The sequence below is a fragment of the Mixophyes fleayi genome, chromosome 5 (genome assembly GCF_038048845.1).
Source record: "Mixophyes fleayi isolate aMixFle1 chromosome 5, aMixFle1.hap1, whole genome shotgun sequence".
Taxonomy (NCBI): domain Eukaryota; kingdom Metazoa; phylum Chordata; class Amphibia; order Anura; family Limnodynastidae; genus Mixophyes; species Mixophyes fleayi.
This window is the reverse complement of record NC_134406.1, coordinates 94,595,202-94,622,314: the sequence shown is the minus strand read 5'-3', so window position 1 is coordinate 94,622,314 and position 27,113 is coordinate 94,595,202. Positions and strand designations below refer to the sequence as shown.

General features: G+C 44.4%; 1 protein-coding gene across 1 annotated transcript in view; it reads right to left on the bottom strand.

The window, feature by feature from the left end:
• The window catches only part of LOC142157708 (putative G-protein coupled receptor 141), a 32,583-nt gene extending 6,300 nt beyond the window's left edge, over positions 1-26,283 (bottom strand). Inside the window, exon 1 of the mRNA XM_075211285.1 lies at positions 26,184-26,283. The gene's annotated coding sequence lies outside the window, so the exon portion shown is untranslated. The remainder of the gene's footprint in view (positions 1-26,183) is intronic.
• Between the last annotated feature and the right edge of the window lie 830 nt (positions 26,284-27,113).

Below are 27,113 nucleotides of genomic sequence, written 5' to 3'. Positions count from 1 at the left end.
TAAGATAAAAAAAACAGTGACCGGACATGCGCATGCGTGACCGGATCTGTTCGCTATCCACAACTGGGCAACACAAACTGATTCTTACCACCGTTGTGGATAGTGAACGGATCCGGTCACGCATGCGCATGTGCAACTCTGGCGACCACGAGACTGTCAGCAACTTCCGGGTGTCACATCGCTCTCCAGTGCACCGGCAATACTCTGTGCATCAGCTTCTCCTGGCGTCAAAGCAAGGACCTGAGAGGATATCATTGGCCTAAAATAATAAGGGTAAGTCCTTTATTACAAGGTCCGTTTCAAGCTTTCTCCACTGGAACTCACTGTCGGCTGACAGACCTAAGGAGATTTGTGATTTGTCTTTCGGCACAGGACTGGCTACATTCGTGTCTTTGGCGTTAAAGTGGACTGTTGCTAGCCCTACCAGAGAACCGTGTTATTGATGGTCCATGTGGATTTATCTGGAATTAATACGGACATTGCTAGCCTGTTTTTGGCATATTTATTGCTGATGTGCTTATTTTATCTTATCTTATTTTATATTACATTGTCAGTGTAATATACACTGTAGGGCTGTTACCCGTTTACTGCCCTTAATAAATCTGTTTTTGCTATCACACATTGTACCCTCTGTTTCAAGCACCCAGGGAGTTACTGTTGAAAATCTTTTATATTGTTTCAATTTGTTTTTTTTGTACTATATTATTGGTTTGAGTTGTCTATCGCCCATACTTAATACCATGCTTCAGTGTAGCCTAAAGTCTCAATTTATTAGCAGCATCTAAAGGGGTTTGTTTCCTTTGACATTACTATATAATTTTTTTTATAATACAAATCTATATATTTTGGTATTTTAATATTGTTGTAAAATATGTCTACTTTGATAATGTTTGTGATGCAATGATTTGTTTAGATATATCTGCAGAATCATTTTACTGTATGTGTGTAGTAAAGTAAATGAATATACGAGGGGGTACCCAAAAGAAACCAGAATCATGTTCTAGAAGGTGGGGAACTTGTAGTATGGGCTTCCGTCGCTGGTTGAATGTTTGCAGAGCCATTCTGAGCCAGTATGCCTGCTGACATTGCGGGAGGAAGGTAGCGTTTGACTACAGTGATCTTTTTGTCAATGAGTTATTCAATCTTTCGCCTATTTTTGTGATGGCTGATTCACAGAAACAACGTGCTGCTGTGAAATTTTGTTTTCTTTTGGGAATAAATGCAGCAGAAATGGTTGTTATGCTACAAGCAGCATACAAGGAAGTTGTCATGAGTAAAACACAAGTTTACGAATGGTTCTCCAGTTTCAAACGAGGTGAAGTGCCAATTGTCAAACAAGCTCGTTCCAGACGTCATTGGACCGCCTGAACAGAGGAAAATGTGATGAAAATTCCTCAAGCCATTCTGGAAGATCGCCGTCGGACCATTGATGAACCCCAGGGTCAAACAGTCAACCAAAGTTTGTATTTGGAAGTTTTGAAAAGGTAGCGTCACGATTTGAGGAAAAAAACTTCCTGATTTGTGGCAAACAGGTGACTTGTTCGTCCATCATGATAACGCATCTGCCCACACAGCGATGTGTGTTAAGCTATTTTCAGCCAAAATCAACATGATACCTTTGCCTCACCCACCGTATTCATCCGATCTTGCCCCCTGTGACTTTTTTTTTATTTCTTGGATGAAAAATGACCATAAAGGAAAACGTTTTGCTGATATTGAAGTGGTGAAACAAAAAAGGCAAAAGTACTAGAAGGCATCAACGACAATGAGTTTAAAAAATGTTTTGAGCAAAGGAAAAAACGTTTGGACAAATGCATTGATTCAAGTGGAGAGTACTTTGCAGGTGACTGAAGTTTTAAAATGTACAAATAAATACACTATTTTTTATAACTTGATTCTGGTTTATTTTGGGTACCCCCTCGTATTGTCTGTTTCACATGTTCCTTCTTTTACCAACTGCTCTTTCATTTTCCTCTTCTCTTCACAAATGTCCGAAGGACATTCACAATTTGAACTCAATGAGCCCAGAGAGCTTCATTATTATATTACCTAACAATGTTGTACAGTTAGTTTTTCGATTTATACAGTGTAGTAATCTCTGAGTGTAACATGCTAAGGGTTGGGACTAAAAATTCTCCACAACTTCAAGTTGCATTATAGCATGTTTAATTGTTATTATTATTTGCATCATTGTCTATTATGGGTAACACTGTTCCCCCACAGTGCTTGGACCTATGCTCTGCCAGACCAGGGCAATAGAAGTCCTCAGTGTATGAATTATTAATGCTGATGCAACCACTTCCCAATTCACGGTTCTCCTTACATATATACTATTAACAACAACAATAAAAAAACAGAAAAACAAAACACGAATGTTCCAAATTCCAAGAGGAGTTATTATTGGCAGTGGTACACTGCCCAGGACTGCCCATGCACCATATCATGACATAAGTACCATTACCCATCCAATCGAAAATAATGTAAGCCCAGAATGTTAATATAAATAATATATGTATATATATATATATATAAGGTAAAAGCTAGATATGTTCACTGACCCCCCGTGTTTTGTTTTTGATTTTGTTTTGGATCTGTATTAACTTTGTGCTTTGGTTTTGGTTTTGGCAAAACCGCCCTCACGTGTTTTGGTTTTGGGTTTGGATCTGTATTTATTTATTTTTAACAAAAATTGCTAAAAATGCTAAAATAACATAATCTGGCTTATTTTTTGTGTATACATTATTATTAACCTCAATAACATTACTTTCCAGTCATTTCCAGTCAATTTTTGTAAGTGACAAGAACACTGCTACCCTTCCTGTTTCTGTATGAGCAATGTCACTGAGCAATGTCACTGGAGACTGGAGAGTGACAAGAACACTGCTACCCCTGTTTCTGTGTGAGCTATGTCACTGGATAATGGAGAGTGACAAGAGCACTTCTACCTGTCATGTCCCACAATATATATGTCTTTCATATGCTGTTAAGTTACTGTCATGTTAATATTGCAAAGCCTTGCTTCTTGTTAAATTTGTCCCTCTTGATTCCCTGTAGCTAGGTTGTGATGTTATTAGCCCTTCCTTCATTTTATCTTTAGTTCATTGTGTAACTGCCATTTTAGTCTTCAGTTGTTTCCTGTTGAGTTCTGGCAAATTATCATGTTTTCACCTCCTAATTGTGCATAATTACAAGAATATCAGCTAGAAATAAACCTTTTATCTGGATTCTTCAAATGTGCCTCTTTAGTTGGGTCTGACAACATTTCTTGGTGTAAGTACTGGTTCAATACAGACATACACAAAGGAACTGTCTCAGGAGCCTTACACTTTCAGCCTGGTTATTGAGTCAGAATACTACCCCTGTTTCTGTGTGAGCGTGGTGCTGGATCTTCTGGAGAGGGAGGTACGTATGGACGTTTTGCCTCAATTTAGATCAGAGAAAGTTGGAAAGTTCGGTACTCGGATTGGCGATGTTCAAGGGGTTCGGTTTTCAGAAAGCCAAGCCTGAGCACCTCTATTAAAAGACTAAATTACTGTTAAATGTTATTACATATTAACATTACACATTGTGATATCTTTCTACTATAACTTGAGGTCTTCATATTAACTTTCAAACATGAACGTTTCAAAAGGAAATGATTGACTCTTTAAATATTATTATTATTATTATTATTATTATTATTATTATTATTATTATTATTTTAGGTTATTTATGTGGTGCAACAAAATTCTGCAGCGCCATACAAAGCAATAATACAAACAGTGTAGACATAATTCACATAAGCTATAACATTATACAAGTAGAAATACAAATGGACGGGGGACGTGGCCTAGTACCTGAGCTGAATGGATGCGACAATATCGCATCGACTGCCGTGAGTTCCCTCTGAGTCTAACTTTGGGGGGCACAATATGCCCTGCGGCTTTCCCTGGGCGCCGGTGCAACTAGTGGACTTTCTAGACTGTTTGAAAGCGGGTATATCCCACCCAGCATAATGTTGCAGGGATCTAGGCTACTCTCAGTGCTCGAACAGATACTAGCAGGCCTTGCTTGGGGGATCCCACAATTAAGCCGAATATTTCAAGTCAACAACAGATTTTATACACAGTCTGTCCATTTCAGACTCCCTCTTACAGCAAAGTGAAGGACTGGTTAACATTTTTGTGAGATACTAGCACTGAGCTTTCTGTTTGCCGTGAGGTGTATGCAGCTTGACAAGTGCACAGCAGTTTTTCACAGCACACACCATCACCTGCTTCTCAGCAGACAAATGCTGCTCACTATCTACAGGACCCATAGGAGTGCAAGCAGCTGATAAATTTTGATACCATTTCCCATAGGGGAAAGCTTGTAGAGCAGCAATTAGGACAACATTGACATGAGACCGCTTGTTTCCAATGCTGACACATATATAATGAACCAAGAGTCCAGGCGGTAAATGAATCAAGGTCCAATTATTTCAGCGACGCAGGAACATCTTGTACACTGTACATGCTCTGATGCACAATGAGTTTAGCACAGCCGCGAGGTCTATTTATAGTCTAAGGGATTTCTCCATGACAGCATGGGAAAATCCCTTAGACTATAAATATAGCTTGCGGCTCTGTTATAATCCTTGCATATTGGAGCCTGTACAGTGTACAAGCTGTTCCTGCATCGTCTGTCATTTTTTTATTTTTTAACTAAGCATTTTCCGGGTTGGATTACAATTATGGGGGCCTTCCTGGCCTGAAGAACAGAATACTGCAAGAAGCAAGGGGGCCCTCCTGGCCAATAAGAACAGAAGACTACAAGCAACAAGGGGGTCCTCCTGGACAAGAAGAACAGAAGACAACTAGGACGCGTTGCTAGGCAATACATCCCATTGTTTCGCATGAGCGTGCATAGTGAGGCTATACAAGGAGCTGGAAGTCCCCCGTTGCTAGGCAACGGGACACAGTGTTTGGGGAGAGTCGGGCGGCCATCACTGGCACTAGAAGCAGTGCGGAGATGGCACCTGACAGTACCCCCCTCCCTCCTCTCCAGAGCAGAACAAAGAGTGGACTGGTCCTTGAGAAACTTGAAAAGAAGATGAGGTGAATGAAAGTCCTTTTTGCTGACCCAAGATCTTTCCTCTGGGCCGTAACCCTTCCAATGGATGAGGAACTGTTCTATGCCACGAATTGAACGAGAATTCAGGATACGTTCTACATCATACTCGTCACCCAGGACCATCCTAATGGGGGGAGGTAGAAGATGATCTTTGGAAAATTCGTTGGAACTAAAGGTTTGAGATAAAGAGATATGATACAAGTTGTGCATACGAAAAGAGGAAGGTAGTCGACGGTTGTAAGTGACTGGGTTGATAACCTGCGAGATACTGAAGGGACCAATGTAGCCTGGTGCAAACTTCATAGATGGAAGCCTGAGTTTGAAGTTACGGGTGGACAACCACACCTTGTCCCCTACATGTAAAACCGGATGAATTCTGCAATGGCGATCTGCTAAGTGTTTGTGCTGGTTCGAAGCTTGTAGTAATTTAGTAAGCTCATAGTAATTTAGCCTGTACCTCGGTCCACATCTTGGAGAAGTCACGGATTACTTCTTGTACTGCAGGTATGAATATTCTGGATTCGTCAGAGAGGGTAGGTAAAATAGGGTGTCTGCCAAAGACGGTAAAGAATGGAGATGCTATGGTGGATTCGTGCTGATGGTTATTATGCGAAAATTCCTCCCAAGAAAGGTGATCACTCCAGGAGACTTGGTGGTCGGAGCAATAACAACGAAGAAAGGTCTCCAAATCCTGGTTGACCCGCTCGGTTTGACCATTGGTCTGTGGATGATATCCTGAAGAGAATTTTAACTGGATGACCAGAATTTTAACCCAAGATGACCACAAAAAGATCTCAAAAACTTGGAGATAAATTGTACACCCCAATCAGAAATGATCTCTCAGGATCAACCATGAAGATGGAAGACATTCTTGATGGAAAGAAGAGCAAGTTCCGAAGCATAAGGTAACTTCTGAAGAAGGACGAAGTGCGCCCATTTAGAAAAGCGGTCCACTAACCCAAATAGCGTTAAAACCATGACTATAAGGTCCGTAATAAAGTCCATAGAGATACTGGTCCATGGTGATTCTGGAACCAGAAGGGATAGAAGAAAACCGGCAGGGGACCACCTGGGGGTCTTATGGTGTGCACAAACGTCACAAGCAGCTACAAACTTATGAACATCAGAGCTTAAGGAAGGCCAATACTAATTGCGGGACAGAAGAGCAATAGTTTTCCAGGTGCCAGCGTGACTGGCAAATTTGGAGTCATGGGCCCAAGCTAAAAGTTTGGGGCGAAGGTGAACATCCACAAATGAATGCCCAAAAGGAGGAGTCTTCAGGGAGGACTTGGTCAAAGGTAGAATCTTGAGTGGGCTGATAATAGTTTTAAGATCTGGAGGGCAGGAATCGGACGGATCAAAGGACCTAGAAAGGGCATCAGCCCTGGCATTCTTAGAACCCACATGATAGGTCAAGATTAGTTGGAAACCCGAGAAAAAAGTGACCATCGTGCCTGCCGTGGATTCAGGCATTGCGCTGACTGTAAAGATGTGAGATTCTTGTGATCCACAAAAAACATAATAGACTGAAGGGCTCCTTCTAGAAGATACCGCCACTACTCCAAAGCTACCTTGATAGCGAAAAGTTCCTTATCTCCGATGCCATAGTTAGCCTCGTAAAGAGAGAATTTCTTGGAGAGTAATCCACAGGGAGTGAAGGCTCCAGTGGAATTCTTCTGTGAAAGGACGGCCCCCACCCCACAGAGGAAGCGTCCACTTCAAGAAAAACGTTTGAAGCTGATCCAGTTGTCTCAGAATAGGGGCATCTCAAAATGCTTACTTCAAGGTTATAAAGGTGGCGATAGCGTCTTAAGGCCAGTCTTTAGCATGTCCCCACTTGCGGGTGAGAGAAGTAATCCGTGCGATTAAGGAGGAAAAGTTCTCTGTCGGTAATAATTGCAGAAACCGATGAAACTTGTGGCTTTAAGGCCGAAGGGTTGAGGCCAAGCAAGAATAGCCCTCATTTTCTTGGGATCCAACAGCAACTTCACTCCAGAAATTAAGTATCCGAGGAAACAAACATTTTTCAACTTACAATACAAGTGGTTCTCTCGGAGATTGGAAAGTACTGTCTAGACATGCTTACGTGAGGGAAGATCTTGAGAAAAGATCAAGATGTCATTAAGTTAAACCACCACTGATGAATATAACAAGTCGCGAATAATTTTATTAATAAATTCCTGGAAGACCTCCAGGGCATTGCAGAGTCCAAAGGGCATGACAAGGTACTTGTAGTGCCCATCCCTGGTATTGAAGGCAGTCTTCTATTTGTCGCCCTGGCAAATCAGAATGAAGTTGTAGGCTCCCCTGAGGTCTAATTTAGTAAAAATTTGGGCGCCACAGATACGATCAAAAAGTCCCGTTATAAGAGGAAGGGGATAGCGGTTCTTAACAGTAATGGCATTCAATTTACGGTAATCAGTACCAGGCCTGAGAGATTCATCTTTCTTCTTGACAAAAAAGAATCCAGCCTCAGCGGGGGAATTCAATTTATGGATAAACCTGCATACAAGGTGTTCAGAAATATATTCAGCCATAGCCTGAGTCTCTGGTAAGAAAGGGAAAATGCTCTGCCCCTAGAAATCCTCTTGCCAGGATTAAGATCGATGGGACAACCTCAGGATCGGTGAGGCAGAAAGTACTTGGCGGCTGCTTTGCTAAAGACGTGCAGAAATTCAGTATAGGTCTCCGGAAGACTAGGCTGAGGAGTGGAAGCAAGGCAAGAAACTGAGGCCTTAACAGGAAGTACAGAGGATAGACATTTATGTTTGCAGGTAGGTTCACAGGAGATGACTTGAGCACGGAGCCAATCAAAATGCAGAGAATGTGCCCTAACCCAAGGTAGACCAAAAATCAGCAGATTGATGGACTGAGGAATAAATAGGAAACCATTCAGAGTGGAGAGCTCCTACGGACAGCCGCAAGGAACTGGTAATGTGACTGATGGAGCCGTTGACGACACGATTACCATCAATCACAGTTGGGACCAAAGGCTGTTGCAAAGTTTGGATGAAGAGATGGAGCTTGGTAGCCAGCTCGGTGGATATTAAGTTTCCAGCGGATCCAGAATCCATGAAGGCTGGCAATAGCTGAGGGCCATTCGGAGAAAAAAGAACTACTGGCATAAGAAATTTGTTGTCTTTAGAGGAGTAGGAGGTAATGGACCAGGATCCTATCATTGCTTAGGATGAGACATTTCCCGTGCTCTTAGATCATGAAGACAAAATGTGACCAGATTCTCTACAATAAAGACAAAGCCGGTTTCTAATACATCTGTCACGTTCCTCCTGAGAAAGATGAGAGCGACCTAATTGCATGGGTTCCACAGGAAGTGTAACTGGTGACTGAAACTAAGGAGGAGGCTAACTTTTCTGTTTTTATCATTAATGTGAGGAGTGTGAAGGATAAGATTAGACGTCAGTCTGTGTTTATCTTCCTTGACAGCCAGAAATGTGATGTTTACATGTTGCAGGAATGTTCTTTGCCTTTCTCTAGTTCTTAAAGACATCTGGGTAGGCAGTGGTCTCATGGGCCCTCCTATTGGTCTGGAGGAGTGACTGTTATTCTACGGGGGTCACAATACTTATCAGGGGAAGCCTTTTCAACCTGAATTCCGTTCAGGAGCTTGTCTGCGGCAGATTGCTTATCGTCGATGGCTCTTGGGCAGGTGAGTCTATCAGGCTAATTTGTGTGTATGCATCCCCTGGTAAGAATGAGCATTTGGAGCTTTTCCAGACCCTGCGGGCCCAGCTCGCGACCACCAGGGCGGTAGTGTTGGTCGGGGATTTAAACTGTCCTATAGAGTAGGAAGGACGTAGTACTAACAGCACTGCTAAACTTGATGCTTCTTCTAGGTTGCTGCAGAAGATGGTAGCCGAAGCAACCTTGCGGGATGCAGGGGGATCCATGGGGGTTGGCTATGTAAATTATACTTTAAGCTGCCTCGATTGCTCAGTGCATTCCTGGATTGACTTTGGGTTTACCTCGAGAGCAGTAAGGCAGAACAGGCATGTCATGGTTCCCTGCTTCTTCTCGGACCACAGGACCATTCTTTTCGAGGGGGTTTTCCTCCCGGACCAGACGCCTGGAAATTGAATTGAGCTCTGCTGGAGAGAGAGGATGTGTTGGAGGAGCTGAGGGAAGCCTATATCACGTGGAACAAAAGATAAATTTTGTACTTTGATTGCATGTCTAACTGGTGGTAATATGTCTAGGTCAAGATTCACAGTTTCTTTCAGGCTAAGGGAAGGCAACATGCATGTGAAATGGAGAGAAACTTCAGGAGGCTGCAGCGTCAGCTGCAGTCCCTGCTGGATCTCTGGCTTTGTGGCTGGGATGTGAAGGATGACCTGGCGGAGGCCATGGGAGGCCTGAAAGGCACTTCAATGAGGAGTTCATGTGCATCGTCTTCCATTTCAAGGTGCAGAGCCTGGAAAAGGGTGAGAAATGTAACTCTTTCTTTTCAGAAAACTCCACTCTGGCCACATGTCCCTGACTGAACTGTGGGATGAGACCGGCATTCCCATAAAGGGGAAAGAGGGCATCATGAGAGTCGTCACAGACTAATACAGCAACCTCTACTTCCCTAAGAACATCGACACTGATGTTTCTGAATTGTTCCTGTCAGGTATCACTAACATTATTGATCCTGCAGGTAAAGAAGCCATGGATGCCCCTCTGATGTTGGGTGAGCTGCACTCTGCCACTAGATCCTTTAAGCTGGGTAGAACCCCGGGCAGTGACAGTCTCCCAGTGGAGCTCTATGTAGCGCTGTGGGACCTCATTGGCACGGACCTGCTAGAGCTGTATGAGGAAATGAAGGTGGAGGGCAGAATGCCTCCTACCCTGAGAGAGGGACTGATTTCGATCCTATATAAGTGAACTTGAAAATTGGCGGCACATCTCTCTCCTCAACATGGACTACAAGAATCTCTCCAAGGTACTAGCCAACAGGCTAAAGGTTGACATTGGGCAAATTGCCATCCGGATCAGACTTGTGGTATTCCTGGTCGCAGGATTGCAGACAGCATTGCGCTGCTGAGGGACACTGTCCATTACATCAAAGATCCCTATGCACACATGGCCGTGGTCAGTCTTGATCAGTAGAAGGCCTTTGATCGTGTTTCTCATGATTTTATGCATAGGGTTTTGTGGAGATTTGGATTGGTTTATATGTTTTGTTTTTATGTTAACCTGATGTACCTTGACATTTACAGCTTGGTGTTTGTGAACGGCTGGAAGACTGACCCCTTTTCAGTTATGTCTGGGATCAGACAAGGCTGCCCTCTTTCACCTTTCTTTTTGTTTATTATATAGAGCTTTTGTGAATCAGGTGGAATCCAGAGATAAGAGGCATCACTGCACCGGGTCCAGACCGTCTAGAGGCCAAGTGTTCGCTCTACATGGACAAAGTCACTGTCTTCTGCGCTGACCAGCGTTCGGTGACAGAACTCGCCCAGATCTGTGAGAACTTTGGCCGAGTTTCAGGGACAAAAGTCAACTGCGGGAAGTCAGAGGCGATGTTCTTCGGGCAGTGGCACCTGACATCCCCCACTGCATTCCCCTTCACAATCAAGTCGGACTTCATCAAACTTCTTGGAGTTTGGTTTGGTGGAGAGGAGGCGGCCCTGAAGTGTTGGGAAGAGAGACTGGCAACAGTCAGACAAAAGATTGGCTTGTGGAGCCTCAGAGACCTTACCATCGAAGGTAAAGCACTGGTGCTACGCAACGAGATTTTCCCCGTTCTGCAGTACACGGCCCAAGTTTGGTCACCTCTTGCTGCTGTCTGCAAGACCATCATGAGGACAGTCTTCCACTTCATCTGTGGCTCCAAAATGGACAGAGGGAAGTGGTCGGTTCAGTACAAGGAGCCCATCAAAGGTGGGAAAGGGATCCCGGATATCTCCACCATGCTGCGAGCCTTCTTCGTTTGTAACTGCATCTGCAGAACTCTTATTGAAAAGAACATTTTCTCTGCTGGGAAGTCCATGTCTCGCTTTTTCCTCCTGCCTCTTTGGAGGACCCTTGGTTGGGAGAAGTGGGACAGCTCCTTCCCTTACAACCAGACTACACCTTGGATTTACCTGGATGTTGGACAATTTGTGAGGGAGCACCATCTGGAGGGATTTAAACCAGTCTTGTGGAAGCCAAAAACTGTCCACAAGCTCATTAGAGTGAAAGACATTATGGAGTCTGTTCCAGGGCTCCCTGTTGCTGCAGCCAAACATGTGTGGAAGAATGTGGGTTCTAAGAGGCTGACTAGTAGGCATAAAGACATTGCATAGATGGCTATCCAGGGGGATCTGCCTCTCAAGACATTCAAGCACTCCCAGAACCTGTGCAGATATGTTCACTGTCCCTTTTGTATCACCAGAAGGGAAACAGCACAAAATATTTTTTTGGAACTGCCCCACTGCACAGACACTGTTGGATGCCTTGGAACATGAATTTAAGGACTGTGTGCTCAGGACTTGCCTTTCATGCCATTCGGTATTTTATGGATTATTTCCTGGGGCAATCCAGAAGGCCTGGCTCCTCATGAAGTGTTTTAAGGATGCTATGTGGCTTGCCAGGATTTGCCTCATTTTGAAGCGGGAGAAGATAGATGACCATCCAGGACTGTCGCAAGTTTCCCTGTTCCCATTCTCCCCCTATGTGTCTGTTCATTCATTAAAAGTTTGGGCTTGTGTCTCTTCCCCTTACCCCCTCCAACCCATTTCCCCATCATTGTTTAAAGTTTTGTTGAATATCTTGCCTTAATTTATGCACCTTTCTCTATTTTTGTGTCTGTCCTCAATAAAGCTTCGGGCTTGTGACTTCTCCACCCTACCCCTCTCACCTACCGTCCCCTCACATCCATTGCTTTTTGAATATGTTATGTTGTTTAAGTTTGCATGGTTAGTGCAGTACTCAATATATAGTGTAGGATGTCACTTTATGCCTTATATTGTACTAAAATGTATGAATGATTATGTTTCACGGTGTACTGCATACACTTGAATGTAATGTATCATGTGTTTTTTGTACATTTATACAAATAAAGTTACTTTTTCAATCAAAAACACTGTTGACTGAAACTGAAGAGCTAGACTAGGAGAGGGGTAATGTTCCTTCTCCTGGGAGCGTTCCCGGTGACGTATATACACGTTCAGATTATCTGGAAGGTCACGATTGGCCAGATCATCTTTGATGTGTTCATTAAGCCCATGTCAAAAGGCTAAGGTCTGAAATTGTAAGTCAAGGGGGCTAAGGTCCGAAATTGTACCGCATATTGACCTGAAGAGCTAGTAAACCAGAAGTTGCAGAAGAGACTCGGCCCAGCTCATCGAAAACCTTCTGAAAATTCTCGATAAGAGGGAGATGTTCTGTAACATAGAATCATTCCTTTCCCAGAAGGGAGAAGTCCAGGCTAGAACTTGGCCTGTGAGTAGGGAAATGAGGTATGCCACCTTAATACATTCAGAACCGAAATTCTCAGGAGCCATTGCGAATTGGATAGCTCATTGATTAAGAAACCCTTGGCATCTCCTGGGGTACCGTCGAATTTCTCAGGTGAGTGAATGCGCAGACCCCTGGAAGCAGAAGTATTGACCGTGGAAGCAGCGGTCGAAGTAGAGACTGTGACCGCCACAGCTGCTGGGCTTGCTGGCAAGGAAACTTGAAGGGTATCTAGGTGAGATACAACTACCTGGAGGCACTGTAGTAGCTGGGCCTGATTTGACTCTTGCTGGTCCACTGGTTGAACAAGGTGGAGCAGAAGATCTCGAGCGGAGGGTTCTTCCTGGCCACTCATCTTCTTGACCAGTGTATACTGTCATGCTGTCACAAGCTGTGGGATAGCTACTAGCTGGTATCTGCGCTGCTGAGCAAGGAGGCACGGAGTCTAACGCAACCCCAGTGTTCACTAGGGACCCCCGCAAGGGAGTTTGGACTTCGCTGCAAGAGGGTACGTAGGTCGTGGTCCTCCAGGTTAGCCACCAGCGTAGTAACGGAGTGGACAGAGCATAGTCAATCAAGCCGGGTCTGAACCAAACGAGCATCGAAGTACAAGGGAAGATCTGAAGAATGGTCAAAGGCTAGCCAGGAGTCAGGAACCAGAACAAGTAGCGAGGTACAAACCGAAAACCAAAGGGAGGTCAGAGGAGAAAAGCCGGGTCACAACAGGAAAAGACACTGAGACAATAAGATGCTGCTGGTAGGAACCAATACCCTAGTGGTGCCAGAGGCAGCAATACATAAAGCCCAACCAAACCCCATTGGCCCCCGGGAAGTCGGTGGTCAGATACGCTGACTGCCAACAGATGGCGCGTCCCGATGCCTAGCAACGGGAAGCGAGGCTTCACTGTGCATGCGCGTGCAGCGTGAGGCCATACGTGGAGTAAGAAGTGTTCGGGGAGAGTTGGGCGGCCGTCTCCAGTACTAGAGGTAGTGTGGAGACTGCGCCTGACACTGGGTCAACGGCTATTAACCTTATAGGAAAGCAAAGAAGCAGTGGATGAAAGACATACTAACTTACAGACTATAGTTGTGAACCTGGCCAAGAAGCTACAACAAAAATAGATGATCTAGATAATAGAGCACACAGAAATAACCTGCATGTTAGAGGAATCGCTGAGGACATTCCAACCCAAGGCCTCATAGATGTCCTCACTAAGCTTTTCAATGAGATATTAGAGTGAGACCCTTAAAATCTGATCACGTTTGACACCGCGGGCTCTGCAGGCTGCACTATTGTTCGCAAAAAGAGGAGATCCTATAAAAAGTGAGATTCCTTGAGGGCCTTGAATTTGACGGTCATGAGATCCAGGTTTTTCAAAACCTCTCGTGGCACACTTTTCAACTGTGGAGATTCTTGAAGCACCTCATGGATGAGTTATATAAGAGCAATATTAAGTACAAATGGAGATTTCCCTTTCAACTGCAAGTAACTCATAACGGGAAATCTGCTGTTCTCTGAGAGCTGTCAGACCACTCGGCCTTTTGCTCCACCTTAGAGATCCAAACGATCTTGCTCCCAGAGTGGCAGGAATCTCATTCATGTTTCCTTCTGTCAGCTGCTCTTCCTGGAGAAGAAAGATTTCAACAACGTGGCAGGCCTAAAAGAGACCCAAAGAGACATCAAACTACTGCAAACTCTGATGGCACATGGGAAATCAGGACAGTTGTTTTTGCCTCTACAAACCTTGTGAAGACCTTTCATATTACTTGTATGTGTTACAATCATATCTTGTTGTTCTCTTCTTTGTTGCTCAACTGTTGGTTTTTTCTTTGTATTGTTTGTTGCCTCTTCATTTTTTTTTTTAAGATATATTTGTCCTGCAGAAGAGTGCTCTTCACGCAAATATCTGATGTGTTAGATCTACATCTCGTAAGGTTAGTCCTATGTTTCTTCTAACATGGTTTATTTAATATTTTTGCATCCCTACTGTTCTCATGGAGAGTGATGGCAGTTGCCACTACAATCTTTATATAAAATTCAGCGCTTTGTTTGTGTTTCTTTTGTTGTTTCTTAGTACACTCTCATTCCTTTGAGATTTTAAGCTATGTCATGCATAATAACTTCTGTACTGTGGTTGTTTCTGTCACAGACCCCCAGTGACCCCCAAATCACACAGGTTATCTCCGGATCATGGGCAAGCTAAGACTTGCCATGACTCATAGGAGAGGTTTACTTTTTACTTTTTCTTGTTATATGTATCCATTTATGATACTGTTTGCGTATTTTTATTCCCTCAAACTTTTCTTCTCTGTCACCCCTAGTCCCTACCATGGGCCTCCAACGTAAGCCAGTTTGTTAAAGTTGACATGATATAGGGCAAGCTCCTGCTGCCATCCTTGGTAACTTCAAAATGAAGGACACACTTAAGATTGCTCTAAATGCCAAGGGCCTAAACATCCCTGAAAAAAGTTTATTGAGAGATCTTCTAGCAGGTAAGTGCTATTTTTTTTTTACTAGAAACACATTTCAAACAAGGCGTGGCACCGATTTAACATAGTTGTGCTTACCCCCATACTTATTTGCAATAAAGACAGCAAAATATTGGGAGTAGCCATGTTCATCTCCAAACACTTGCCTATCCAAGAAGTTGTTACACATAGACTCCTGGAAGGTAGGGGATTACTGCTAAAATATAAATTTTTTCTCCAATTTTTTGTTATCATATATGCTTAATCAAGGTCAATCTATTCAATCTATTTTTCTAGACAATCTTTTAGACCAAGTGGACTCCATAAGAGAAGGGATCCTGGCGACTTCAACTGGGCGCTCAATCCTGACATCAATGCATCTTCAGGTGCTGGTAGGCATTAAGGCAAGGTGCATCACAAGGTGAGATGTAACCTGCACAAGCACCAGCTGGTCGTCTCAAGCCCCCCATAGACTGAGACTTTACCTTCTTCTCCCACTGACATGGAATTTACTCCAGACTTGACTACCTTTTCCAATCTTACAGACACTTACTCATGATCAAGGACATCACTATAGGCCCAGTCACATGGTCTGATCACGCCACAGTATACATGCACCTTTCATTAGCCCCGTCGGGTCCCAGATCATTTACCTGGAGGCTTAATGAGCTATTAATCATGGGATACCTACTGTAAATCTCAATTGGATGCAGCACTGGATGAATATATCTTGTTTAATGACACCCTTGCCATTTCCATAGCTTCTGTTCGGGGAGCCCACAAATGTGTCATTAGAAGGAAACTCATACAAATTGGTACAATTATGAAAAACAAAAAGAAGAACAAAAAGATGCACTTCTTAAAAAAGTAAGACCCTAGAAACTAGCCATAAAGCTTCCCTCGATGTACCAACTTCCACTGAACTAGCTGAAACAAGCAAGTTATTACCAGATGAATTGAAACTTGAACTTGATAAATGCCAAAACTGGTTCTACCATTAAGGAAATAAACCAGGAAAACTTCTTACCAGAGCACTCGCAGCTCAAAGAGCCCAGATATATATCCAACATATCAAAAACTATACAGGGAAGTACTGTTACTCATCAGTTGAGATAGCGGTGGCGTTCCATAAGTATTACTTTAAACTTTACAATATACCCAAAGATGCCTCAGTTACTGACCAGTCCCTTTGAAAATTAAATATCTCATCCTACCTAAGAGAGATTACTTTTCTCACCCTTACTGACGACAATAGTTAACTACAGGATCGACCTTTCTCACCTGGGGAGCTAGAAGAAACTATTAAAACAACCCAAATCTGGGAAAAGCCTTGGACCAAACAGTCTCAACATTTATTATTACAAAATGGTCAAAGAAAAGCTTGGCGCTCTAATGCTTCAGGCTTTTAATGCTATCTCACACCAAACACACTTATAAACATTCTCTGACAGCACATATCACAGTTTTACCCAAGGAGGGTAAGGATCCTGTTATACTCTGCAGGAAGAGGGACCTGTGCTAATCATAATTGGCACTGTCAGACCAGGGTTTGCAGAGTCTAACAAGTTCCTCGGTATTCACCAAGAACCGCTGCAAGACGGGATGGATTTTGCTACAGAGAACTCGCAGGTCAGGGTCCCCTGGACTGTCTCAGGAGGTAACACTAGGCTAAAGGGTGGATGACGTACCCAGAAACTAGCGCACAGGTAATGATAGCACTGGACTCAGGTACACTGCATGAACTGCAGAATGAACAGGCAAGCAAGGATCTAGCACAGGGAGTCCGGCAAAAAGAATACTGTGTGGTCAGGTAATGTGTAATCAGAAGAGCCGAGTTCGGTACACAGGTGATCCAGCAATGCGTAGTCAGACAAGCCAAGTTTGGTACACAGAAAATCCAGTAATTCAAGGTCAGACGGGCAAGGAACGGTACACAGGAGATCCAAGCAGAAAAACACTCACAAGGAGTAAGGCAAAAGCACAGACAATGCAGAAGTCAGACACACAGACACAGGCTGAGTGTCAGTGCAGTGTCTAAATAGTGTTAGGCATTTCAAAATACTCACCCGACAGGCGGATAATGTGACCCGCCACCTGGAAGTGCCGGGATCGGGACGGACAGAGCAGCGCTGGAGCATGGAATAGGTAAATTTGTTACAGATCAATCTCAGTGTCCCAGCTATAAACCCATATTCCTACTCAATGTGGACATCAAATTATAAGCTAAACTCAGCTAATAGATTGAAGCTTATCTTACCTAAATTAATCCATCCTGATCATGTGGGCTATGTCCTCTGTCGAGAGGCTCAGGACAGCACCACCAAAATATAACATTTTGTTCATTATGCCTCCTCTTCAAATATTCTTTCGATCTTGTTGTTCACAGACACCAAAAAAAGCCATTTGAAAGGGTTGACTGGGACTTTATTCTGGGAATGCTGGGTCACTTGGGAATAGGTCCTGTGGGGCTTTGGCTGACCTGTGCCTTATATACCAACCCAATGGCCAAGATCAATATAAATGGAGATTTTGTTGACCCTGTGGAGATACCGGGTTTATCTGGCCCAAATCTACCCACTACTGTTAGGAACCCCTCTAGCCGGTACAGCACAACCCGGAGTCTGCTCTGCCAGTCAGGTGTTCACTGGAGCCCTTAGTGGTGGGGACAGACTTGGCCGCAGACTAGCAGAGGGTCGTGAAGTGTGTACCGACTAGGGGGAACCCAGGTAAGCGGAGTGAAGTCCAGGCAAGGGTCAAGGGCTGGCAGCAGACAGGGAATCCAATACATGATCCAGGGTCAAGGGTCACAAGCACGGTAGCAAGGTCCAGATACAGGCAAGAGGGTCAGGGTCACAGGATACACAGGATACACAGGCAGGGTCAAATCCAGGCAAGGGGTCATACACAGGTAATCAGTCCAAACAGGTTTTCACCGCCGCGGCTCCTGACATTACCCCCCCCCTTGAGGAGGGGTAAAGGAACCCCGACACCCAGGTTTTTTTAGGGAATTTTTTGAAAAATTCTCTTAAAAGTTTTGTAGCATTAAGTTTTCTCCGCGGGACCCAGGACCGCTCCTCCAAGCCGCGATTCCTCCACTGTACCAGGAAGTGTACATGGCCCTGCACGTTCTTAGAATCGAGAATCTTCTGAATTATGTATTTTTGAGGCTTATTCCGATTCTGTACATGTGGACTTGGAAGCTGGGATTGACTTGGGTATAGTACAGGCTTAAGCAAAGAGCAATGAAATGTGTTTGGTATCCTTAATGACCCAGGAATTTTCAACCTGAATGCCACGGCATTGATCTGCTTAATAATGAGAAACGGACCGATGAATTTAGGACCCAATTTCCTGCAAGGCTGTCTGAGCCTAATATTTTGTGTAGAAAGCCACACTTTCTGGCCCACTTTAAGGGAGCAGGTTGTACGGTGGCGATCAGAATTTTTTTTCGCAGAAAATGAGGCCCGTCTTAAAGCGAATTGCACTTTTTTCCAAATGACCTGGAGGTCAGCAGCTGTGGAACGAATCTCCGGAATACCAGCGGATCTGAGAGAATACAAGGAATTGGACCTGGGATGGAAACCAAAGTTGCAATAGAATGGCGAGATTTGCGTAGATGAATGATATGAATTGTTATAGGCGAATTCTGCCCAGGGCAATAAGGATGACCAGTTGTCGTGAAATTCGGAAGTGTAGCATCGTAAGAACTGCTCCAAGGACTGATTAACCCTTTCAGTCTGTCCATTAGACTGAGGGTGGTATGCAGACGACAGGCTAATCTTGATTCCAAGCAGGGTACAAAAGGATTTCCAAAATTGTGCTATAAATTGTGACCCACGATCAGAAACAATGTCAACAGGAAGTCCATGGAGGCGGAATATGTGCTGGATGAACAGGACAGCCAGATTTCGAGCACTAGGGAGCCTGGCTAGTGGTATGAAGTGAGACATCTTGCTGAATCGATCTACTACAACCCATATGGTGTTGTGTCCTGCAGAGAGTGGCAGATCGACGATAAAGTCCATGGACAAATGAGTCCAAGGTTTTGCAGGAACGGGCAATGGAATCAATTGACCTACCGGACAATTCCTGGGAACTTTATTCCTGGCACAACCCTCGCAAGAGAGAACATAACTCCTGACATCAGTAGGTAACGATGGCCACCATACAGTACGGGATAAGATTTCCAACGTTTTCCGGATTCCGGGATGTCCAGCAGTCTTACTATTGTGAGCTTCTGCAAGAACCGCCTTCCTTAAATGAACAGGCACAAATAAACATCCGTCCGGGGTATTATCCGGGGCTATCCTTTGAAACCTTTGGAGTGTAATGCTCAGGTCTTGGGTCAGCCCAGCGTGGATTATGGAAGGGGGAATGATAGGTTCCGGATTCATAATAGGAACATAATTTGCCAGGAACCTTCTAGACAGAGCATCTGCTCGAACATTCTTAGAACCTGGTCGGTAGGTGATTACAAAATCGAATCGAGTGAAAAATAGCGACCAACGGGCCTGTCTGGGGTTCAGATGTTTGGCCGACTGAATATATTGTAGGTTTTTATGATCCGTAATCACGGAAATCTGATGCGTGGCACCCTCCAGCCAATTACGCCACTCTTCAAAGGCCCACTTAATTGCCAATAGTTCTCGGTTCCCCACGTCATAGTTGGCTTCCGCCGAAGAGAATTTACGAGAAAAGTAAGCACATGGGTGCAGACGGTGAGTATGAGAGTCCTTCTGAGACAATATAGCACCAGAACCGACATCAGAGGCGTCAACCTCAAGAACAAATGTTTTTTTAGGATCTGGGTGTCTAAGGACCTGAGCGGATACAAAGGCTTTTTTCAGGCTTTCAAATGCAGCTATTGCTTGAGGCGACCATTTAGTGGAATCCATTCCTTTGCGAGTCAGGGTGACAATAGGAGCCACAATATCACCAAAGCCATGAATGAACCTTCTATAATAATTGGCGAAGCCCAGGAACCTCTGCACCGCTTTGAGATTATTTGGTTGCACCCAATCCAGGATAGGTTGGACCTTGGTTGGATCCATGGAGAACCCTTCTGAAGAAATTACGTAGCCTAGGAAGGATACCTTCTGCACCTCAAACTCGCATTTTTCTAGTTTCGCATAAAGGTGGTGTTCTGTAGGACCTGTTTGACATGGCCCCGATGTATAGTTAATGACTTGGAATAGATGAGAATGTCGTCTAAATAGACGACCACGAAACAATCAAGGAACTCTCGTAGCACTTCGTTAATCAGATCTTGAAACACAGCAGGTGCATTACTGAGGCCAAACGGCATGACCAGATACTCGTAGTGGCCGGAGTGTGTATTGAATGCCGTCTTCCATTCATCTCCCTCTCTGATGCTAATGACGTTGTATGCGCCACTGAGATCGATTTTGGTGAAGACCGTGGCACCTCTTAACTGATCGAATAACACCGAGATGAGAGGGAGCGGATAGGTGTTCTTGACTGTAATTTGATTGAGACCCCGGTAGTCAATGCAGGGCCGCAGTCCACCATCTTTTTTTGACACAAAGAAGCATCCGGCACCTACAGGAGATTTAGATGGCCTGATGAACCGCTTCTCATGATTCTCCTCAATATAAGCTTGCATGGACTTGGTCTCGGGACCACAGAGAGAATATAAGCGCTCCTTAGGTAACTTGGAACCAGGAATCAGCTCAATAGCACAGTCGAAGTCTCGATGAGGCGGTAAGGTGTCAGCAGCCTTTTTGGAGAACACATCCCAGTACTCATGATATTGTGCGGGAAGTTGCTCCGGAATAGACTGGATTACACGCAGAGGCAGAGTCAAGCAGGACTGTGTACAATACGAACTCCACTGGACAATTTCACCTTTTTCCCAATCCACGACAGGATTGTGACGGGAAAGCCACGGATGGCCCAGGATCAGCGGGACTGATGGACAGTCGATAAGGAGGAGGGTTATGGCCTCGGAATGGAGAGCGCCTATGTTCAGTTGTAGTGATGGAGTCTCGCAAACAATTTTACCTCCAGGCAATGGACTCCCATCTAGACCACAAACTGTAACTGCAGAACGAAGCTTCACCATAGGAATCCCAGCAGAATAGGCAAACCCGATGTCGAGGAAGTTGCCGGCTGCTCCACTATCAATGAAGGCAGACAGGGCCACGGAACTGGCACCGAAAGTAATTTGTGCAGGAATCAGGACAGCATTCTTTTGGGAAACGATTTGCAACCCCAAATGGACTTTTCCTAGACATGCTCCCTTTTCAGGTTTGTATGGACAAGAACAGGAAAAGTGGCCCTTATTGCCACAATAAAGACATAGGCCTTGTGACCGTCTCTTGTCTCTTTCCTCCGGAGGGAGGTGAAACGCCCCTGACTGCGTAGGCTTCTCAACATCCGTGGAGGCTGAAATAATTGCAGACAAACAAGAAGACGCCTCTTTCTCTGTCTTCCTCTCCTCGATCCTCCTGTTAATTTTAATGGCGAGTTGCATAAGGCTCTCCAACGAGGTGGGGGAAGGATACTGCACAAGTGAATCCTTAATCTCCTCTGACAGTCCTAAGCGAAACTGGCTGCGTAACGCTGGATCATTCCACTCACTGTCAGGCGACCATCTGCAGATTTTAGCGCAGTATTCTTCTGCCGAGCGCAGGCCTTGCTTTAAGGCCCGTAGATGAGCCTCCGCAGAGGCAACTCGATCGGGATCATCGTAAAGGAGGCCTAGTGCATTAAAGAAAGCTTCCAACGATTGCATGATAGGACTCGACTGTGGTAGGGTGAAGGCCCAGGACTGGGGGTCACCCTGCAGGAGGGAGATGACAATTCCAACTCTCTGCTGTTCTGAACCAGATGACCGAGGCTTCAGCGAAGGTAGAGTTTGCAGCTTTCTTTAAAATTCCGGAACAGAGCTCTATTTCCGGAGAACCGGTCCGGCAAATTTAACTTGGGTTCATCAACTGAACCAGAACTGAGCAGTGTAGTCCGGGGGACCCCGTCTGGGGAGGACAACCGCTGGGACAATTCCCGGATCATCTGGTAGAGGGTCTCAACATGACCCGCCAGGGCTTGAAGAGGAGACGATTTGGTTCCGCTTTCTTCCATACCAACTTCGTCTCCGAAAAGTATGGCCGGTTATAATGTTAGGAACCCCTCTAGCCGGTACAGCACAACCTGGAGTCTGCTCTGCCAGTCAGGTGTTCACTGGAGCCCCTAATGGTGGGGACAGAATTGGCCGCAGACTAGCAGAGGGTCATGAAGTGTGTACCGACTAGGGGGAACCCAGGTAAGCAGAGTGAAGTCCAGGCAAGGGTCAAGGGCCCGCAGCAGACAGGGAATCCAATACACGATCCAGGGTCAAGGGTCACAAGCACGGTAGCAAGGTCCACATACAGGCAAGAGGGTCAGGGTCACAGGATACACAGGCAGGGTCAAATCCAGGCAAGGGGTCATACACAGGTAATCAGTCCAAACAGGTTTTCACCAATGCTAACAGGAGCAGGAGCAGGTTAACTGACAGGCAGACTGGACGCTATAACCGGCAGGGAGACTAAGCCCTACCTGCCTTATATACAGACTTCAGGGCTTAGCCCTGCAACACATCACAGCCCATGCCCCGACAATAATTAGCCCACAGGCTATCTTAGCGCATGCGCCCGGCTGCCTCACTTGTCGGGGCGCACCGCTTGTTACACTCGGCGTCCGGCCGTTGCCTTGGCAATGGTCGGGCCCGAGAACCGGAAGTGACGCCCTGGTCGTCATGGAGATGGCCAGGACGTTCACTAGGAACAGGAAGTGAGTCGCGGCGGTGCCCGAGGCCGCCGCGGCTCCTGACAACTACACGCTGGCTGGCTACCCAGAGATACCTTTCTATGCCAGGAAAGCCTACCCAGTACCTTCTAGGATTCTATAGTCACTCAGGTAAATCCAGTTAGAAAGTACAACAATACATTTGCTGTAATAAAAAAAAATTCCTAGAATATTATATACAAACAGTAAATAAATGCCAGGCAAGTTTATCACATTAATCTGTCCCTTACCCCACTAGCTTACGGTGTTACAGTCATCTGGCTGTCCTGAGTTGCGGATTTCTCTGAGCTGCAGATGTAGCAGTTTTCCAAGACACAGAACAGCATTGATCCCCGGTCTGCTGGTAGAGAACATCAACTCAACACCAGTCAGCCGTGTACCTTCCAGAAATCAATCCTCAGAATTAACCCGCTTTCCCCCCTGGAGTTACCCTTATATCCAGAGTCAAATTTCCACAGTGTTTTCCCCTCCCTGTGAAAACTCCTGGCTCTCTCCTTCTTGAATATAAGTCCTGAACCACGGGGTTAGAGGGCGAGTGGAGATGAGCTGTCCTTCCACAGTCACTCCCCTGCTGTGTCCAAGCCAAAATGTCTAGGCTAGTCCTATGGAAGACAATGAATACTAATTGGTCTTCCCCACCTCAGATCAAAGGTAGTAATCAGCACCTCCTGAAATTAACCTCTTACAAGCTTTTTGAGCCAGAGCTGGCTTCCACCTGTTCAGGATTTCCTGTAGAGAAAGGAGGGGTCCCTCCTCTCCTTTGGGACGGCCGCGTGTCACTTTCCCGTCGCTTCTGGTTGCCGGGCAACCAGATGCGATACTTCCGGCAGAACCGCCCCACGTCCCGTTGCCCGGCAATGGGACGCTATTAGGATCCCCGGGGGCAGCCGATGATATCATAGCGCTACAGTGTCCCCTTATCCACATGTAATTAGACACTGCATTTGTACTCTTTGTGAGATGGTGAACATAAACAGGGCTATAAAAAGTACATGTTGATATGATCCACTTTTTGTAAGAAATGAAGGACAGGCTGGTTAAGATGTTATCGAACTTGTTTTAATGACATACTTCCCCCACATTTGTAGCCCTTGTTCACCAGTGGCTCAGTTACCCCAAGCAAACCTTTCTCCCCCAAGTCCAAAGTCTCTGGCCTGTTGTGGTTTCACCTGGGTCTGGTGGTAGGGTAGACAGCAGTACACAGTTCCTTGATCTCCCACCGGGGTCCCATGAGTGTGGGCATGTCATTCCACCATTAGATGCTTTCACCACTGATATTTATCAGTCATGTAGGTTTTGAGCACTGTGTTACATTGTTATTTATGCTGCCTTGTGGCATAAAATGAGGCAACAATTAAACTAGGCCACTCCTGTGCACACATCTATTGTAGCAGAGTTGTAGTTCCCCATTCCATGGGTGCCTTGTCCACCCTCAATGGGCAACTGCAAAAAGTTCTTTGGCAGATAAATTTAGCCTCCTGTGGCAGTCTGGTGACTTTCCCCTGGCCTTTCTCTCAGGAATATCAGTGACGAAATTTCACCATTGATCACGACAGGAATCTCTCAAGCTGGCCAGCTGGTGGGAGTGTCAGGCGTATACATCCAAACAAAATGGAATTTGCCCAAATCTGAGATTTGGAGATACCTGCATTTCTTGTATAACCCAGAGATGCGGATGATGACAGAAAGGGAACTTACCCAATTTGAGGTCCTGTGCAAGAGCACACAAAACCCAAGACACACTCTCTCATCTATATTTAAAACTCTGATTGAAAACTTTGGACTCGCTGCTAAAAATCACCAGAGATTGGGAGCGGGACATGGGACATTTCATTTCAGACCAAAAATGGCCTAATATTTTTTAAACAATGCATATCGGTTCAGTTAGCATTTATTTGCATGTCAACATTACAGCCCTTTAGATATTATGACAGCGTGTACACATTTTACATGTCGACATTATGAAGATGTAGACATTTTGTTGGTTGACAATAAAACAGTGTAGACAGTGTATGTCGACATTATGGTGTAGAAATTTTGCCCGTCGACTGAGAGGAGGGGCAAGCAGGTACAAAGTATCGGGGTCCTGGTCTTACTGTTGGCCCTAGCCTGCCTGTGTTGATGTGGGGGCTACTAACCTATTTTGGCCACACCACCGTCAGAGGTGGTGCCCCAAGAAGTTGTTTTTCTGGGGCCTGAAATTTCTCTTGGTAGCTCTGATGATGACATTATAAATGTAGACATTTCATTCCCAACCCATCTGATTAGCAGGCTGCATCTATGAGGCCTAAATAAAAGGGTGGGCCTGCTTGCTGTTTGTGTCTCACTACCAGGGGAAACACCTGTTTTTTGTATGTAGGACACAATTATTGTGTGTTTATTGGACATGAAGATGGATTGCATTGTAGATAGAGCTGTTTTTGTTATTTGCTGATTGTAATTAGACTAGTGTGCCTAAAAAAATCACCTCCTGATAAATGTAATATCTTCAGTTTTATAGACTAAAAAAAATCCATGTACATTTTTGGAAGATGGGAATAGTACATAATGTAACAAACATACACTTGGTACATACAATTAAAGTGAAATTGCAAACCAGACGCTTTTGGAAGGCAGTAAATTGACATATCCATAGCTATAATTAACTATAAAATAGAGAGCCATATGCAAATATTCAGGAGTTAGTAGAATTGGCCCCAATAGAGGCAGATAATTTATTTCATTTATTAAGGAACGATTTCTATGTATTACCATGTACTTGAAAACCATTTGGTTCAGTGCTTTATTCACAGTGTATAGAGAGAAAGGTATTTACAAGTTTTTAAATAGGAAAACACCAACAGACAGCCTATTATGCTATTCAGAATGTGACAAATGCAATAAAGCAAATATATATGGCATAGCTAGACGATTAAACTCAAAGATTGCTTATTTCCATATTTGTCCCTATGTTCCTATGGATCATATATGCCCTATGGAGTATCTTTACTTGCTACACTGATATGCATTCTCTTTCATTATAAAACTGCAAAACAATTTTTGCTTCTATAAGTTTACATGAATTTTATATAATACATGCACTGGTTATGATCAGCATTACACTCCAGGCTCTCAAAACGACTAAATTAAGTGTGGTATGCATGCATTCATTTCTAGCACAAAAGTCTTGCCTCAACTAATAATTACAATTTCACTCACATTGGTGTGATATGTTATTTTGTAGAAAGGTGTCATTTTGTTAGCCCTGCGTATCCACCTGAAATTTACTGACAGTAATAAACTGGCTAATACTGGACTTCTCCTTAATGCACTGTAAATAGATGTATAAAAGTACATGACAAGCTAAATATACAAAATTCAGACAAGGGATGCACACTTACTTCTTTTGAGCACTGTTCCACAAATTTAAGCCACTCACACTTTTCAAGGTAGCGTCGGGTTTCTGACTAGGACAAATCTGCAATCTGTTTAGGAACTTCCTCAAAGGCTTCTGATTGCCACAAGGATTCTTATGCAAGTATATAAGGGGATGTAGTATGAAAAAAAAAAACCTGTGAAATATTTCTGTACAAAAGCAACTTTAAAGAGGAAATGGACAAACCACAAAAACATAATCTAGCTCTACTTTCATATTCTGTACATATTGTTATTATTATTATCATTATTATTATTATTATTTATTTGAAGGGTGCCACAATCCACCACAGTACCAGACAGTGAGGAAAACATAGCCATACAAGGTAGATAGAATAAATGTGAAAACAAGGGGTAAGGGAGGGCATTGCTCGTAGGGGAGCTTATGATCTAGTGGAAAAAGAGTAGAGTTGAGAAAGTGTGAGTGTAACTTAGAGTTGAGATTGTGACACCAGCAAGGATGTACCAGTGTAGTAGTAATATATGTGGGGGTAAGGTAGGTTCTAGTAAACAGGTAGTTTTTTTGTAATCATTTTAGATTTGAAAGCTGGAGATATGCTGATAAATTGGCAGTTAGATGTGGTTATTGGAATCCCATAAGTGCGTAGCACTGCGGGACAAATCTTGTAGGCTTAGCGGTAGTTTTTAGAGAGGAGACGAGGCACAGATGACAGGCAAATTTAAGAGGGTGTGAGGCAGAGTCTTTGGAAAGGAGGTTTAAGATGTATGAAGGGGTGGTGTTGTTGAGGGCTTTGTAGGTGAGCTTGAGTAATTTGATTTATATTCTGGAGGATTATGGGGAGCTAGTGTAAAGATTTTCAGAGCAATCTGGCAGATGTGGAGTGAAGTCAGAGGAAGATCAGTCAGATACACGTTCTGAAATGTTGTGTAAAACC